Genomic DNA, 16,560 nt, shown 5'->3' on the forward strand with positions numbered 1-16,560 from the left:
CAGGAAGATCTGAGATCCTCGAAGGCCATCGCCAGCCTGATGTCCATGCAGGGAGCTTCTTTAGAGTCTGGACGTGCTTGGGCAACACAGTCTATGTAAGGAGTAGCAATGACAGTGATGCCCAGTGTGGTACTTTCGGTGATGACAAACACCCCCGTGCATATTCCCAGGCTGCCTAACACCACTTCCACCCATCAGGTACCCAAGTCAGGATCAGCAAGCTCATGCACTTTGACTTCTCTCTCCACTGGATTTATGTTTCTTAACACAGCCCTGGCCATTACCCTCTATTTCAAAAAAACAAAAAAACAAAAAAACAAAAAAAACCCCTCAGAGTGCCTGGGGGCTCAGTCAGTCGGACATCCAACTCTTGATTTCAGGATTGAGCCCCTCATTGAGCCCCACACTGGGGCCTGCGCCGACAGCTCGGGGCCTGCTTGGGAGTCTCTCTCTGCCCCTCCCCCTGCTCGCATTCTTTCCCCCCACCCTCAAAATAAAGTAGTAAACTTTAAAAAAAACAACAACAACCCTCGTGGCTCAGCTCTGCCTAGAAAATAAAGTTCAAATCTGGAAGGTTTTAAGGAAAATCAGTAGGTCCTATGTCGCGTTCTTCATCATCTGGTCTCAGTCTTACCAGATTCAACTCCAATCTTCATGTCCGCCTCCTGCCCCCAACCCTCCATTTTCCAGGCACAACAGATCACTTAATGCCTCCCAAACACACCGAGACCTCTTGTGCCTCCAAGGCCCCACCTGGAATTCTACGCTTCCTACTTCTGCGCCGGTATAGCTTTCCAAGCTCAACATGAATATCAGCGCCTCATGTGCTTCCCCTGAGCTACCCCACACAGTTAGACCTCTGCGGGGGCAGCCTGCACACCCATCGGGGTAGCAGGAACACTGAATCTTAGTAACATCCTTAGGTAAGGGGACTGGCTCCCTCACGAGACTTCTGGGTCTCCAGGGCAAGGCGTGTCACCTTCTGACCCTGTATGCATAATCCCCGAGATCAGCAGCAGCCCCGACCCCAGGCACTCTGGGAACATCTGTCGAGATAACACACGTGAGAGACCACAGCTTAACTGCTCCATGTTCTAACCAATGGGCCAATAAAGCCTAGCTCTGTGGGTCAATTAGTAGAGACGAAAAGGTTCTGAGTTCCTCTAAGCAAGAAAGCAAGACAGCCCCACACATCTGGTGGGGAGCAAAGGAGGCTGGTGAAATTGAAAGTCAGTTACCACTGGCCACCACCTAGAAAGCCCCGCGAGCCCAAATTCCAGGGGAGGGAAAATGTAAGGGAACAGCAGCTGGAGAGCAGACCCGCGTGTTCTCCAAGGGGCCACGTGATCCAAGGCAAGCTGGACAGAAAGGAGTCTGCTGCCTAAAACTGGAAAGAGAGCCCCGGGGTCCTGAAACTCACCCTGCTCCATTGTGAGCAATGCAGCCTGCCAAAGGGAGAAAGGATAGCATGTGCTAAGTTCAAAGAGGCTGGGAGCAAGTGGTTTAGGTTGAGTGCAAATGTCTTCTTGGAAGTTCAGAAGACTGAAACTCCTGCCAGAGCTGTTCCAGGCAATGCATTATCTGGGATCTGCAGGAGGTAAGAGGCGAAACTCTGACCGCTTAACAAAATAAAAATTAAGATGATGAAAACCAAAGCTTTCTTGGTTGCCTACTGTGTGGCACACACCGTCACGTACGTTAGCCAGTATGGCCGGATCTGTTGCTGTTCTTCGGGAAGTCCTTAAGGCCTGCATTTAAAGACCAGCATGAGAATCTGCGGACAGGTTTGCTCTGAGTCTTCCGGGAAGAAGGATCTGGAAGGCTTATAAATGGGGGAGGGATGGCAGAGGGAAGAAGAAGGAGAAGGTACACTTGTACTAACAAGAGAAAGGAAAGAGGTCTTTTCACAAATGGATTCAGGAACACTACGAGGACCCCAGAAGCAAGCAACCCAGTAAAGGAAGCAGAGAGGTGGTTTTAGAGCAGCTGTGAGTTTGAAAGGTCTTTTTTGTACCAGGAAGCCAAGTCTCAAGAAGACCCCGTCCCCAATGACCCATCTGCTGGCCTCCTAGGAGGTGAGGTCCATAGGGCTGCCCACACACACGCCTAAAAATAAAACCGAGGAGAAGCCTTCAGAACAGACCCAGTCCTTCTGGAGCAAACCCGGGAGAGGACTTAGATTCTGCTTCAGATGTCATCCCCAGGCTGCTCCGTCTTGTTTCGAGCATCGTGTTTGAAAATCAGCCAAGTGTCCCTAAGAATAAGTCATCATTGCGCTCACTGGTGCTGCTGTGCATCTGAGTGATCTTGGGTTTCCAGGACCAATCGGCAGGTGCTTTTTAGTCAGTGTGGGCTCAGAGAGGGTGGAATAAAGACAAGTGAGTGGGTATTCAAACAAACCAGTATCAGACCAACGGAAAGCAACGGTGTGCAGTGGCCCCAGGACACCCCTTACAGGTGAGCAGAGTATTCACCGCACAAGGACATCTGGGGCTTGATATCCAGTGTGTTCTCCCAGTGGAGAGAAGAATCTGGCTAGAGGATGGGGAATCTTTTTGGACTCACATAAAAGCGAAAAATGCACTAGCGGAGGTCCAACAGAAAGGCGTGTCCAGCTGAGGCTAAGTTAACACTAGAGAGCTGGGAGCCAAGATGACGGCCCTGCCCAGTAAGGCAGGGCATCCGTGAAGAGTGAGGAGGGCAAGAAACCGACTACGACAAAAGTGCTAAGATGGGATGGTAGAAAGCCCAGGTATTCCGTCAACAAGCCAGATCAGCCCCCCTGTGTAATCATGGGCAAGTCCTTCCACATCACATCCCCAGCGCTAAAATGGGGACAAGAGGGCCTACCTCACGTGACTGCCATGTGGATTCAATGAAATAAGAAAGGTGAAGTGACTAGCAAAGGGCTCGGCCCACAGTGGCACCCCGAAAACGGTGGTTACCACGGTGGCCGCACTTCCCGAAGGTGAGGGACACAGAGCCTCCGACCTTGCCATGTGAGGGCCACCGCAAAGGCGGAGAGCCAAGTGTGGGCTGAGTGGTACGGAGCCGGCTTTGCGTGAAAGAACAGTAAGTGCATTCATTTTTCCAGCGTTAACTGAGAGGAGTCCTCTTGGGAGTCCAACCAGTTGCTGGCGTGGGATGTAATCCGAACCGGAGCAGTCCTCCAGGACTACAGGGGCTTAGGGGAAACCAAATGAGATTACCTGCGGGGCACGGTGCCTGGCCCTGGGCAGGTGCTAAGCAAATGTGAGCTCCTAACCCCTCTCCCCTGGGGACTCTCAAACAGTGCCCCCTGCCCCGGGGGCTGACCCCTGGCAGGTTGAAGCAGGCTGAAGAATGATTTGCTCTATGTCCTGCTGAATTCATTAATGTAACAGCAATCGTGACCATAATGCCACTTGCATTTCTTGACCCTCTTTAACGTGAAAGGCCCATGAAGTTAGCAATGGCATTTCTCTCCTATTCTAGATGCCTTTCCGGTGCTGTTAACAACCACTTTCTATGTACCCACATACCTTACACCACTTCATTTTTTTCCTTTCTTACGATAAAGAAATATGAGCTATTTCAAGCGCAATAACCACGTGTGAAGATGCATCACTTTCTTCTTTGCACGAGGGCGAGTGTTTGGCTGTAGGCCTGTCACTCTCCGTTAACTGGAAGAAAGAGGGATTTTCTCTGGAGTCTTACTCCAACCCCCAAGACATTCAGCATCATGTATTTAAATAAATTCAGTATTCAGATCTCGATGATTTACGGAACACCTGCCGAATGGTTCACGTATGTTATCCCACTTACCCACCACTGCAGACGGCACGGTGGGTCATTACTGTTATTGTACACACAAGGAAACTGAGTCTACAAGACATGAAACAACCTGTCCGAGCTGTGAGTCTGCGTGAACGGATATTATTGTAATATTAACAAATGTTACTGAATGAATGAATGGTAAGCTCTTACGGAGCTCAAACAGCTGCAATATAGCACAGCTTATAAATACCGAACGCCATTCACAAAGGATTACAGGGATGGATTGTTTGGAATGAGAATTTACTGGAAAACAGGGGGAAGAAATTACTGTTTCCCTCCAAATCCAGAAAGGAATCATTTTCAGCACCAGTCCCCAGTGACCTGCGTTCCAATCACTGAGGGAAAGGGAAATCTTAGCTCACTGCTGCTGGGTGCACGTGGCCCACGGGGGACTAAATGTTTCTGTATGGAAAAGATTGACAAGGGAATACAGACAATATCGTGCACCCGAAGTCCCAAAGTCAAACCATGAAGAGGAAAAGGAAGGTCCTAATCTTGACCCAGGCCTGACCTAGGGGGCATTGGAGTGAGAAAGGAGTGAGGGCAGGAAGGGAGAATAACAAAATGGTGAAGAACAGGCTAGGAACCAGACTCTCCTTGGAGTCCCTACTATTCTGCAGCCTACTAGCTCTGGGACCCACGGCTCGTCCTTCGTCTCTCTAGGCACAGAGTTCTACTCATATGAAAAAGGGACTATGTCGGGGCACTTGGGTGGCTCAGTCAGTTAAGCTTCCGACTTCGGCTCAGGTCATGATGTTGCAGTTCACGAGGTCGAGCCCCATGTCAGGCTCTGTACTGACAGCTCGGAGCCTGGAGCCTGTTTCAGATTCTGTGTCTCCCTCTCTGTCTGCCTCTCTCCTGCTCGTGCTCTGTCTCTCTTTCTCTCAAAAATAAATAAAACTTTTTAAAAAATGGAACATACGGCCACTTTATGCATCAGGGCCCTTCCTTATATACCATGTTTTCCCAGGGCTCCCATAACAAACTACCACAAACCTGGTGGCTTAAAACAACAGAAATTCAGTCTCTCCTACTTCTGAAGGCCACAAGTCCGAAATCAGCATCAATGGGAAGTCGGCAGGGCTGTGTGCTCCCTCAGGAGGCTTTAGGGGAGAAGGAATCTGTTTCTTCGCCTCTTCCAGCTTCTGGCGGCTGGGCATTCCTTGGCTAGTGGCCCCAACACTCCAATCTTCCAGAACAGAATCCTCAAACCTCTCTCTGTCTTCACATCACCTTCTCCTGGCATCAAATCTCCCCCTGCCAATGTCTGAGAGGGACACTCTGGGTCGCATTTGGGGCCCTCCTGTACAATCCAGCCTGAGCTCCTCATCGCAAGATCCTTAACTTAATCACACCCGCAAAGTCCCTTTTTCCAAAGAAGTTGGCATTTGCAGGCTCCAGGAATTAGGACCTGGCATCTTTGGGAGGGCCATTATTCAGCCTATGACACACTGGGAACCTTCAGTAAACATTGCTTGTGACTGTTCTTGTTACTGCTAACAGAGGGGAACCAAAAGCCCGTAAGGAGCTGTTAGCGCTTCGCCACGAGGACCAACAGAGAGGCCACAGACAGTACTTGTGCCCCAGACCCTCTCACGTACACGTGAATCACCCGGGTACACATTATGGGCTTGGAGTGGCAGTGAAAAGACTGGGGACACGGAAGTCAAGGCAAGCCTGCATTCAGATCCCACTCTGCCCCTTTCAGGAGCATGATGCCACAGACTTCTCTACCTCAGCCTGGGACCCTTAAGTGTAAAATGGGGCTGGCTGAGGCTCGAATCACACATGTAAATGACGTGGCACATAGTAGGTGCCGTAAGACGGTTATCGTCACAACAGCTGAATCAGCAATGTGCAAGGAGGATCGGAGAAGGAGACGACAGTAACCCATGCATCCAGAATGTGTCCCCCATCCGGTCCTCACACGAAGGCATCTCAAGTTGCCACCAGGCATGCATCCAAGGAGAAGCCCTAGGGGTCCCAGATGCAAAGTTGAGATCCCCTTTCTGGGACACACATATTGTAGTCAGATTTTTTCCGTAGCCCATCATATCTTTCTTCTGGAACCTGGAGTTATGAATGACTTGGAGGAAGTTCAATGCAGCATTCTTATGGCAAATGTGATCTCTGTTCTGATAACTAATGAAATACTTCTGACACTTAATGAAATGCCACAAGAAATGAACAAGGGCTCTTTGGAGCCTTGTCTGAGATCAGAGTAACTCAAGCTTAAAATCTGGCTCCAATCTTTCCTAACCTACAGGCAGAAACATACATACCAGTGGGCCCAGCTCTGCTACAAAGCTCTCTCACTGAAAAGGGCCAAGGTTTCTGATTTAGAAACCAAAGCGTATTAAAACACCATTTATCTGGTTAGCATCAACGGGTAACCTCTTGTCAAACAATTCAAGAACTAAGTGGAAATCCTGCTTCGGAAGGTAAAGAAACAAAATTTCCCTGCAGGAGGAAAAAAAAAATGCCAAAAATGCAGAGTGTGCATTTCAAACAGATGTACCTGCTTTGCTCTGCTAACTGCCCCAGATCACGGGGGAGGTTTTCCAAGGAGAAATGCAGACAAGGCCAAAGATTTCCCTTCTCCCTGCCTTGTGGTTTCTGCCTCCCTGTATGTAACAAGACTCCCTAGGTATCGATGGAGGGTCAGGAGAATGGCATGTGGCTTCCTGAAGTTTAATTAATAATAGCAAGTTTGCCCATCCAGCATCACGAAGGGGTCCACTCGGCTCCAGGGGCCCTCAGGACAGAAATAACATATTGCTCCAGAGTTATTAATGATGAAATGCAAATCACCTCCAAGAAAGTGAGTACAATAGGAGGAGCTGAAAAAACAAATGATTCCTACCCACAGTCAGGGATAGTTCCCCAGGAAGGCAAGAAAGGGTAGGTAAAGCCTGTGATCTAGGCCTGATCCTGTCTGTCCTGTTTCTAAATGAATGGACCTTCCAAGCAAACAAACACACACACACACACACACACACACACACACACACACACACATGCAAACACATACATACAAACACACATGCATACATGTGCACACACATACAAGAAATTACAGAAAGAGACAGAAGGCTCTAAAACCCAAAGATTATACTGTTTCCCAGAAAAACACAAGAGGAAAAACCACGCTTTCCCCACCCCTCCCTTAAGTGTTCTTCTTTGGACATTCGGTATTAATCAAGGACAGTGACGATAATAAAACTTTAAGTAAGAGATGCCCGACAATAAAATGACAATGACAATAAAACAAGCCATGTTGTTTTAGAACACAGCTTACGTTTTTCAAAGTACTTGTACAGCTGTTACCTCTTTGGCCCTCTCAATGGGCCTAGGTGGTAGACAAGGGACATACAATTATCCACATTTAATAGATTAGATTAAGTGATTCCGGAAGGTCATCCAGTTAGCAGATGATGGAGCAGACAGGAAGTGGGATATAATGACTCCCAGCCTGGGGCTTTCTCCCTCCGAGGTAAGAAATGTGAATGCTTTCAATAGAAAAGGGCCGACCCCCAGGGGGAGACCACCAAGAGGAGGTCAGACATGTGGATGGCACTTTTACGAAAAACCCCTGCTATGAGGGTAACGATGTTGGTGTATCTAGAGAGAAGAAAAACCATCACATTCCTGAGCGTGTTTGGGAACATGGTTGAGGACTGTGTCTTCCAGCCGCCTTCTTCTCTTTCCATCACCCTGGATGAACCTCCGTAATGTGCCAATATTGAACGAGAGACCTTAACGGATGGAATAGGGCCCCTTTACGGCACAGACACGCAAAGTAAGGCTGAGGAGGTGACTGGCCCGAAGATGAAAGCATTCATAAGAATTGGGAACTGGACCCTGGACTCTGGATTTGGAAAACAGAGCTCTTTATTCAACACCAGCTGCCTCGGGCAACTATTACCTTCAACTTTATTGCTGTCACTGTCCTTGATTAATACTGAATGTCCAAAGAAGAACACTTAAGGGAGGGTTGGGGAAAGCCTCGTTTTTCCTCTTCTTTTTCTTCTGGGAAACAGCATAGCTGAATCTCCCATGGAAATTACCAGACACAATGTGGTGCAGTGGCCAGCAGTCCTGCTAGCACGGAAACTGTCCTATCGCTAGGGTATTTTTGAGATGCCCAAAAGGCAAGTACATTACGGTAGGCTGGATAATGCTCCCACCACCCCCCAAGATGCCCACGTCCTAGCTGCCAGAACCTGTGAATGTTACCTCATGTGGCAAAGGTACTTTGCAGATGTGATTAAGGATGTCACAATGAGGAGATAATCCTGGATTACCTGAGTGTGTGCGGTGTAATCACAAGGGTCTTTCCAAGCAGGAGAGGAGGATGCCAGTTACAGAAGCTGGCGAGGGGTGCACTGATGGCCAGAAAGGCCCAGCAGCCGAGGAAGGCAGGAAGACTCTAGAAGCCAGAAAGGGAAGGAAACAAATCCTCCCTTGAAGCCCTCAGAAGGAACCCAGCCCTGTTGATACCTTGATGTTAGACTTTTGGCTTCCGAAGATTTATTCTGTTGGAGAATAAATCTGTGCTGTTTTAAACCACTGATTTTACGGTTAAGTGTTACCGCATCAATAGGAAGCGAATGCAACTATCGCAAAACTAGAGAAGCAAGCCTTAGCTCCCGACCAGTAACCCTGGCTTCTAGGGATTTATGTACATGAGATAGGGGGTGGCATAGCCATTTGAAAATGACAAAGGCATTAAGGAGAGATTCAGAGTGACTATACACGGGAAGTATCGTCACGCTTTTAAATGGAAAAGGGTTGGTCATCTGTATGAACAGGAACTGTCTTTCTCAAAGAAATTCTAGTGCAATCCCTTTAGGACTACTTGATTGATAGTCCCTCCCTGGAAAGGAGCCTGTGGACATTCCCTCATCCACAGCCTGTGCTCCAGCCCCATCAGACTGTTGACGACTTCCAGAACCTGACAAGCTCACGCAAGCCTCCAGGTCTCCGCCCCTACAGTTTGCTTTTTGGAGGAACGCCCTTCTCGCTCTTGAGCTCTGCTAAAATCCTTCTTCCTAGTTCAGCTCAGTCATCACTTCCTCTGTGAAGCCTTCCCTGGCTCCCTCCCTCCCGCCCTTCTCTCTCTTTCCCTTTCCTTTCTCTCCATGCCCTGGGCATCCCCCTTAAGAGAGCCCTGGGCTTGTAAATGGCTGTTTGCTTGTCTTTCTCCCCTCCCCCACCAGCATGAGCCCCTGGAGAACAAGGAGACTTTCTCATTCCTCTTGTGTCACCAAACCCCTGCCACAGCCCATCCATAAAGTACTCTCTAGCTCTTTCTCACCCGAGAAATGCAAACCCCTCCTTTAAGGAAGTACCTTTCCCTATGAAGTTCCCTTGATTCCCCAAGAATGAGCTGCCCCCCTGTGCTCCCATACCCTCTGCTCCCGGACAGGTGCAGCTCCATCATGGTGGTCAGCCGGGGGCTACTTCCTCAGTAAACACGGAGTCCTCAAAGACCACGCCCCCTTCACCTGTCGGTCCTTTTTGTGTCTAGCACACTGCCTGCTTCACAGCCGATACACAAAGAACGTTGATGCAATTAAAATGAAAGCAAAACACGAAAAGGTAATTGCTAGGTCATCTCTACTAATGAAGCCCTGCGATTTCCAGAGGCAGCCTTTAAAAGCAAATACCTTGGGGCCCCCCGGGTGCCTCAGTGTCTGACTTCGGCTCAGGTCATGATCTCACAATTCATGAGTTCGAGCCCTGCGTCAGGCTCGCTGCTATCAGCACAGAGCCGGCTTCAGATCTTCTGTCCCCCTCTCTCTCTCTGTCCCTCCCCTGCTCCCGCTCGTGCTCTCAAAAATAAACAAAACGTTACATAAATAATAAATAAATAAATAAATAAACAAAAGCAGATAACTTTATGTTAAGGTTTTGCCTAGCCAGCTGCTGACTGTCCCCAGTTGGTGTTTCCCCTGGGCTGCCCACATAGACTTTGGAGCTCACGGTGGAGACACTTACAGTGTGTGTGTGCATACATGTATGTGTGTGTGTGTGTGTGCGTGTGTATGTATATACATGTGTATGTGTGTGTGTATATATATATTTACTACGCTAAAAACTTTGTAGACTGTTTTTTTAATGTTTATTTATTTTTGAAAGAGACAGAGACAGAGCATGAGCAGGCGAGGGGCAGAGAGAGCGGGAGACACAGAATCCGAAGCAGGCTCCAGGCTCCGAGCTGTCAGCACAGAGCCTGACGCGGGGCTCGAACTCACAAACTGTGAGATCACAACCTGAGCCGACGTCGGATGCTCAACCGACTGAGCCACCCAGGCGCCCGTACTATGCTAAAATCTTTGAAGCGAATATCGGAGACAAATGTCCCTCATCTCAGAGAGACATTCGTTTGTAAAAGTTAGCTTAAACAATGAGTGTTCCCTTTAATTTTGAAGCAGGCTTTCTAACAGTCCGAGTGTGACAGGAGCAGGACGCAGCACAGATGGGTTTAAACCCTGACTCTCTTGCTTTTCCTTCTGTGTGACCTTGATCTACGCATGTTCTCTCTGACCCTCGAGTCTGTCATCACTAACCGGGAACGATAGCGGTCTACCACACGAGCCTGTGACGAAGGTGTGATGGAAAATGTCTGCCAGCGTGCCTGGCATGTGGAAGTGACTCTGCCACGTCACCTGCCTGCTGGCAGGTGACCCCACACTATGCCAAGCACTTTGTATGAATCGTCCAATTCGCGGCAGCCCAGTGGAGCAGGGGTGGGATCATCCCCTTGGGGGCAAAGCTAAGCAATGTGGCAGGACACACATCTAGGAAGGGGCAGGGTTGGGCACAGAGACCAGACCTGATGACTCCAGAGCTGACCTCTTCACTATCAGGCAGTCAGCAGCCTCTCCGGATGTGCTAGCTCCCACCCCCCACCCCCCACCTGGCACCTGAAGGACTGGTGAGGAGACTGCAGTCAGATATCTCCTGAGACTGAAGACCAACGTCTGAAACAACGCGACAAAAACAAAAAGCAGCAACTGAGTACTGGCCACAAGCTGCTCCTGAGATGTGGGTCTGCGCAGTCCGGGCAAAGGCCTCTGGGTCCAGCCAGGCTACCTGCTGACGGGAAACTAGCTCCACTTCCCCGAAGAACTTCTGGGAAGCCCACCCTCCCCAACCTTTCTGACACCTGAGGGCTATGACACACCGAGTGCCACACGCCCAATGGAAACAGCGGCCATGATTTTCAAGGTTGTGACTTCCAACGTCCCAGGCTCTCACAACTGCCTCCAGGAGCTGGAAGTTCTCAACTTGGCAACACGTACTGGGAGAGGGGAGGAGCGCTCCCTATCTTGAAAAATCTCTGAATTAAAGCCATCAAACATCCCATTCCCCAGATTCCAGCTGGTCCACACACGCAATGATCAGGAAAACTGGCTAATGTAGGCGAGCATGTGGAAGACCGCCGGGAAGGAAGGCCTCCTTGTTAGTAGGCTCTTTGGCCACCAGAGCAGTGAAAGTTACTCGACGTCAAAGAGGAGTGGGGTCTATTCTCATATCCTGTCTTTGTGGAAGCTGAGTTAAATGGGCCAATAGACATTCGCCACAGGTTTCTACTAGGTTATGCACTTGAACTCTGGCAGCGGGACTCTCTCTGGGTTTCATCATCACCAGACATGTCGGGAATGAGAAGAAAGCCAGTTGGTTTATGTGTTATAAAAGGGAAAATCCTACAGTAACAGGGCTCCTTCCAGTTCCCTCCAGCCTGTGGGTGCCCATTTCCAGAAATCAAGGGGGGGCGGCTTCTACTGAGGAGCGCCTTCAATTTCGCAGGCGAGCGGCGGCACTGTGGCACTGATGGCCGGGCTCACTTAGCACCCTCCTCTCCCCACCCCTCCCCCTTTAGCTATCACCAGGACACAGACTTGGGCATGGAGAGAGGGGAGACTTGGTGAGTACCATCATGGAACCTGTTGGCCAAGACCTGCAGCCTCAATTCCCCTCCTCCACAAGGTGCCGGTGCTCGGACTGAATCCCAGGAGAAGGCCACCCTTTGTGGAGGGCTTTCCCACAGGTCGCACCAAGACAGGGCAGAAGGAGGTGTGCCCAGGTCCCGGGATCCCGGCTGCACCCAGGCTGCACTGCCTAGAGACTAGACCTCAGTGCCTGGCTCCCTGTTTTCCTGTGTGGCCCCAGTTCACCATCAGAGCCTTCCTGCAGAACCAAACTTCTACCTGGAACTCTCACACATGAACACTCAGCCTTTAAAGCCTTAAAGGGAGGTAGCACTACATTTTCTTGAGCACCTACTATAGGCCAGGAAATATGACCCTATTATTTCATTTAACCACTCAACAATCCCCTGTGCTATGGATTATTATCCTCTCGTTTGAAAGATGAAGCCCTGGGGCTTCCGAAAAGTTAGGTAACTTTCCTAAGCTAAGATCCTCGGGAAACCTCCAATAAATACTGCCGTGGTTTCCAAGGCTTTTTAGAGCGTGATTTGCAGTATGTATGTGTATGCTGTAATGAGACAAAGGTGCGATATGCAAGCAAGTAGACTCAAGAGGTTCCCAAATATATTTCAGCTAAGTACCTTTTATTTGTTTTTCAAGCTTGGGTTCAAACCCTACCTGTTCTGTGTGGCCCACCCTGACTGCTCCATCCCGGAATGGCCTCCCATCTTCTGAACTCTAGTCCTATCTCTACGGCTTTCCAGCACGTGTAGTGTCTTGTGGGTTTGCCACCCATCCACCACCACACGGTGTCGGGCACCCAAGGACAGGGTTGTGGTTTCTAATGTTTTGAACTCCCCTTGGCGCCTAGGACTAGCTGCAGAGAAGATTCCCCTGGTTGCAAGAGGAGAGTTGAACCCTGCAAGGTTGAGACACACTTCATTTTAAGCCGTGACTCCCATATCCCATCCACTTTTCAAGACATGACTCAAACCATCCAACCTGTAGGCAGCTTCTCTGACCACACCTGCCGTGAGAGGGAGCAGCTTCGATTTCAAAATACCCATTTCGCGGAAGGAAAACCTCCAGATTCATTCTATAAGGCCAGCACTACCTTGATTCCAAAACCAGACAAATATTCCACTAAAAAGGAGAATTACAGGCCAATATCCCTGAGGAACGTGGATCCAAAAATTCTCACCAAGATACAAGCAAATTGAATCCAACAGTGCATTGAAAGAATTATTCACCAAGGTCAAGTAACATTTATTCCTGGGCTGCAAGGGTGGTTCCATAATCGCAGATCAATCAATATGGTATGCCACATTAATAAAAGAAAGGATAAGAACCATATGATCCTCTCAATAGATGCAGAAAAATCATTTAACAAAGCACAGCATCTATTCATGACAAAAGCCCTCCTCAACAAAGTAGGGTCAGAGAGAACATATCCCAACATAATAAAGGCCATATATGAAAAATCCACAGCTAATAGCATCCTCAGTGGGGAAAAACGGAGAGCTTTTCCTCCGTGGTGAAATACAAGACAGGGATGTCGTCTACTCTCACCACTGTTATTTAACATAGTACTGGAAGCCCTAGCCTCAGGAATAAAACAACAAAAAGAAATAAAAGGCATCCGAATTGGTGAGGAAGAAGTCAAACTTTCAGTATTTGCAGATGAAATGATACTCAATGTAGAAAACCCAAAAGACTCCAGCAAAAAATTGCTAGAGCTGATACATGAATTCAGCAAAGTCACAGGATACAAAATCAACGTACAGAAATCTGTTACATTTCTATACACCAATAATGAAGCAGCAGAAAGAGAAATCAAGTAATTGGTCTCATTTACAAAGGCACCAAAAACTGTAAGATATCTAGGAATAAACCTACCCGAAGAGGTGAAAAATCTATACACTGAAAACTATAGAAAGCTTATGACAGAAATTGAAGAAGACACCAAAAAATGGAAAAAGATTCCACGCTCCTGGGTAGGAAGAACAAATATTGTTAAAATGTCTACATTACCCAAAACAATCTACACATTCTATCCAATCCCTATCAGAATACCACCAGCATTTTTAACAGAGCTAGAACAAACAGTCCTAAAATTTGTATGGAACCACAAAAGACCCTGAATAGCCAAAGCAATCTTGAAAAAGAAAAGCAAAGCTGGAGGCATCACAATTCCACACTTCAAGTTATATTACAAAGCTGTAGTCATCAAGACAGTATGGTACTGGCACAAAAGCAGACAAAAATCAATAAAACAGAATAGAAAACCCAGAAATTGAACTATAACTATATGGTCAACTAATCTTTGACAAAGCAGGAAAGAATATCCAGTGGAAAAAAGACAGTCTCTTCAACAAATGGTGTTGGGAAAACTGGATAAGCAACATGCAGAAGAATGGGAATGGACCACTCTCTTACACCATACGCAAAAATAAATTCAAAATGGAGGAAAGGCCTCAATGTGAGACCTGAAACCATCAAAATCCTAGAGGAAAACATAGACAGCAACCTTTTTGACCTCAGCTGTTGCAACTTCTTACTAGGCACATCTCTGGAGGCAATGGAAACAAAAGCAAAAAATGAACTATTGGGACCTCATCAAGATTAAAAGCTTTTGCACAGCAAAGGAAACAATCAACAAAACTAAAAGTCAGCCTATGGAATGGGAAAAGATACCTGCAAATGACACGTCTGATAAAGGGTTAGTATCCAGCATCTATAAAGAACTCATTAAACTCGACACCCAAAAAATAAATAATCCAGTTAAGAAATGAACAGAAGACATGCATGGACACTTTTCCAAAGAAGACATCCAGCTGGCCAACAGGCACATAAAAAGATGCTCAACATCACTCATCATCAGGGAAATATAAATCAAACCTACAATGAGATATCAACTCACACCTGTCACAGGGCTAAAATGAACAACACAGGAAACAACAGATGTTGGTTAAGGAAGTGGAGAAAGGGAACCCTCTTACACTGTGGGTGAGAATTTAAACTGGTGCAGCCACTCTAGACAACAGTATAGAGGTTCCCCAAAAAGTTAAAAATAGAACTATCCTAAGACCCAGGAATCACACCACTAGGTGTTTACCCAAATGATACAAAAATACTGATTCAAAGGGGCACATGCACCCCAATGTTTATAGCAGCACTATCAACAAGAACCAAACTACGGAAAGAGTCCAAATGTCCACCGACTGATGAATGGATAAAGAACATGTGGCATATATACACAGTGGAATACTACTCAGCCATCAAAAAGAATGAAATCTGACCATTTGCAATGATGTGGATGGAAATAAAGTATATTATGCTAAGTAAAATAAGTCAGTCAGAGAAAGACATATATCATATGATTTCATTCATACGTGGAATTTAACAAACAAAAGAGATGAGGCGCCTGGGTGGCTCAGTCAGTTAAGCATTTGACTCTTGATTTCAGCTCAGGTCATGATCTCATGGTTGTGATATCAAGCCCCAAGACAGGCTCTGCACAGGGTGCAGAGGTTTTCTCTCTCTCTCCCTCCGTCCCTCCCCAGCTCATGTCATCACTCACACACTCTGGTGCTCTCTCTTTCAAAAAAAAAAAAAGAGAGAGAGAAACAAAACAGATGAACATAGGAGAAAGAAAAAAAAGAGGGAGGCAAACCATAAGAGACTCTTAACCATAGAGAATAAACTGGGTGTTACATGTAATTGATGAATCACTACATTCTACTCCCAAAACCAATATTACACTACATGCTAACAAACTAGAATTGAAACGAAACCTTGAAACATTAACAAAATAATAAGATATAAAAACATATATGAATGGAGAAAAAAACCACCTATTTCACAAATACCTATTTCTGTGAAAAGAACTGGAGTGCCAGACTCCAACAGACCCACTTAGAATTCGGGTTCTGTTGCTTCTGAAGCAGGTGATTTTGAGCAAATCACTCCACTCCTCCGAGCCTCAGTTTCCTCATCTGTAAAATGTGAATATATCCATCTGCCTCATAGGGTTGTATAAACTCTAAATGTCATAATGCATTCGATATGGTGCCTGCACATAAGCCATGGCCCAAAATGGCTTTACTATCATTATTTTATCACAGTACCTTGTATGGAAGACATTTACATCCATGTCTTTTCTAAGCTTCTAGATTAGTGGTTCTCAAAGTCTGGGGTACATCAGGATCTCCTAATCTGAAGCTACTTAGGGTCATACCCCAAACCTAGAAAACAGAATTGCCATTAGGGAGGGGAGATCGTGAGGACTGGGCAGCCCCCCTTTGAACAAGCTTCCCCACCCACTGCATTTGGTTCTGATATGTGCTCACCCGCCTGCAAAATTCTGCTAGACGATATTCAATTCCCAAATTCTCTTCCATAGAACTCTAAGGTCCCACAGAGGTACTTCCAAACCAATGGTTCCCACCCTTGGCCGGACAGCAATTATATCGATGTGTGCTCACAACCCCTAGAGATTCAGATGTTGGTTTGGGATGTGATCAGGATGTTGAGATTTCAGAAAGGTGGTTGCAAGATTCTCATGGTCAGCCAAGGTTGAAAGTCACTGGCCCATTTGGATGCCCTGTGTGACAAACTGAGCCTCAGCCTAACACTGATTTTGTAGACAGGATTCTTATGCTGAAAGAAAAAAAAAAAAGTAAGTTTGCAAACAGCTGCTCTAGCCTGTCAGTATGAGCCTTCAGCCCCAACCTGGCTTTTAATCACCTTTGTGTCTGTCCCAGGGCCTCACAACATGGTAAATACTTAAATATTTGTTGGAAGGTTG

The 16,560-nt window shown here is 47.2% G+C and overlaps 1 protein-coding gene across 1 annotated transcript in view; it reads right to left on the reverse strand.

Moving 5' to 3' along the window:
* The window catches only part of THSD4 (thrombospondin type 1 domain containing 4), a 542,149-nt gene that overhangs the window by 463,042 nt on the left and 62,547 nt on the right, over nt 1-16,560 (reverse strand). The gene's annotated exons all lie outside the window — the stretch shown is intronic.

The sequence above is a fragment of the Panthera tigris genome, chromosome B3 (assembly GCF_018350195.1).
Source record: "Panthera tigris isolate Pti1 chromosome B3, P.tigris_Pti1_mat1.1, whole genome shotgun sequence".
Taxonomy (NCBI): domain Eukaryota; kingdom Metazoa; phylum Chordata; class Mammalia; order Carnivora; family Felidae; genus Panthera; species Panthera tigris.